At 41.4% G+C, this 2500-nt stretch overlaps 1 protein-coding gene across 2 annotated transcripts in view; it reads right to left on the bottom strand.

Annotated features, from left to right (window-relative positions):
• LOC121377705 overlaps window positions 1–840 on the bottom strand; it is a 28641-nt gene extending 27801 nt beyond the window's left edge. For both annotated transcript variants that reach the window (XM_041505784.1, XM_041505785.1), the window contains exon 1: window positions 726–840. The gene's annotated coding sequence lies outside the window, so the exon portion shown is untranslated. The remainder of the gene's footprint in view (window positions 1–725) is intronic.
• Between the last annotated feature and the right edge of the window lie 1660 nt (window positions 841–2500).

Below are 2500 nucleotides of genomic sequence, written 5' to 3'. Positions count from 1 at the left end.
TTTATATATAGGCACACAGTGGAGACTTTAAATCATTTTAGAAGTATCATAAAGTGTTCTTCTTTTCTGGGCTGTATATGTGTGTGGGGGTGGGGGAGGGGGGAGGTCGTTGGTCCTTGTGTGTGTTTTGGGGGTTGGGGTGTGTTTGTTTGTTTGTTTTGTTTTTGTTTTGATTGTTGGTGTGTATTGATGTATATGTATGTCGAGGTTGACTGTTACATACATACATATTAATGCTTTAGCACAGGGTCTATTTAAATCCTTTCTGGCCTCACAACTTGTCCCATACCGTTGCTTGGTCTCGAACCTATGGCACCGAATCGCCCGCAACTTGTAGACTTGCCACGATACCTTTTGAGCTATTGAGATATCCATAAAAAGGATGCTCTTTAACTCAACTATATACATGGGGACTACAAGATACGCGGTCGATCCCGCTTACGTGCATGAGACAGTGGGCAGACCTGGCACTGGCTAGTATGTATCGATGTATAAATATCTATATATAATTATTGTATGTATGTCGAGGTTGACTGTTACATAGATAGATATTAACGCACTGGCACAGGGTGAATTAAATCCTTTCTAGCCTCACAAATTGTCCCATGCCGAAATAAAAAGGAAGCAGTAACAACAGTAATAAACGTACACTAAAGTATATGTTAACAGTGCTATGAAGAAAAAAAACTAAACTATATAGTCAAGTATATTTTTAAAAATCGTACCTGATGTTATTTTTCTCTCCAGGTTTTTCCACAAAATGAATGCCGTGACTCGCTGTTGTACCCAACACACTGTGTTTTGGGCTGGGCGTGTTCTATTTTTAAAAGTAGACTACATACATGTTGTGTATTGATATGGTCCTGTGCACATCGAAATTACCATCCTGTTAGGATCGCCCAATTTTTTGTTCTCATTGTTGTTTTTTTCTCTATTCTTCAGCGAGATGTCAGGGTGTGACGAAGCGTGGAAAGGTATGTATGATGCACAGAAATTGACAGCAGGGACGGCTGGATTTGGAGAGGGTGTCTGATCAACTGTTAAAGTGACAGACCCTAGTTTTTGAAACATTACGACGTATTTTTCACTATTAGAAGTTTAAAATTAGAAATTACTTTTATTTTAATTTTTAGATTAACCCTTTTCGTACTGAGCTGGGGTTGTTTGGGTTTTTTTTCGTTCCATCCAGTGCACCACCACTGGTATAAAAAAAAGGCCGTGGTATGTGCTATCCTATCTGTGGGATGGTGCATATAAAAGATCCCTTGCTACTAATGGAAAAATGTAGCAGGTTTCCTCTCTATGAGGGCGGGACGCAGCCCAGTGGTAAAAGCGCACGCCTGATGCGCGGTCAGTCAACCAGTGCACCACGACTGGTATATCAAAGGCCGTGGTATGTGCTATTCTGTCTGTGGGATGGCGCATATAAAAGTTCCTTTGCTACTAATGGAAATATGTAGCGGGTTTCCTCTTTATGACTGTGTCAAAATGACCATATGTTTGTCGTCCAACAGGCGATGATTAATAAATCAGTGTGCCCTAATGGAGTCTTTAAACAAAACAAAATTATACTTTTTTCCCTCTCTATGACTATGTCAAAAGTACCGAATGTTTGACATCCAATTACTTACTCACTCACTCACTCACTCACTCACTCACTTACTTATGCCGGTCGTCCCTTCTGGGGCATAGGCCATTGACTACAGTTTTTCAGAGTTGTCTGTCCTGGGCTCTGGTTTTAAGCTGCCTCCAGGTGTATCCTGTCTTCTTGGTGTCCACCTGGAGGTCCCTTCGCCATGTATTCTTTGGGCGGCCTCTTTTTCTTCTGCCTCGTGGGTTCCATGTCAGAGCCTGCCTGGTGATATTCGATATTGATTTCCGGAGCGTATGACGAATACATTCCCCATCGTCTCCTTCTAATCTCATATCCTGCAGCCAGTTGGTGTGTTCTCTCCCACAAGTCTATGATGCTGATGGTGTCTGGCCAACGGATTTGGAGGGTTCTTCTCAGACAATTGTTGATGGAAGGTCTGTACTTTATTGATGGTGGTGTTAATTGTCCTCTATGTTTCTGCTCCATACAGTAGCTCCGACTTCACATTGGCGTTAAACAGGCGCATCTTCGTATGTAATGGCAGCACTTTGTAGCTCCAGATGTTCTTGAGCTGTATAAATTGCTCCTCACGCATTGCCAAATCGTGTCCTAACATCAGCATATGTGTCACCATGCTTGTCAACAATAGCCAGGTTTGACATCCAATAGCCGATGATTAATAAATCTATGTGCTCTGGTGGTGGCGTTAAACAAAAATTTAACTCGTCATTTTGTATTTAAAATATCTTGTTACTTACACTGACAAATGACGCATTATTCAAACCCTGTGTCTGATTTCACTTTCAAAGTCGCGAGATTTCTTTTGTGCATACATATTTACCAATTTGCTCAGTTGTTTTTTCTTGGTGTATAACACGGCGGCCTCTGTTCCCCTTAAAATGACAG

Source organism: Gigantopelta aegis, chromosome 7, assembly GCF_016097555.1.
Source record: "Gigantopelta aegis isolate Gae_Host chromosome 7, Gae_host_genome, whole genome shotgun sequence".
NCBI classification, from domain to species: Eukaryota; Metazoa; Mollusca; class Gastropoda; order Neomphalida; family Peltospiridae; genus Gigantopelta; species Gigantopelta aegis.
This window is presented reverse-complemented; position numbering and strand designations above follow the sequence as displayed.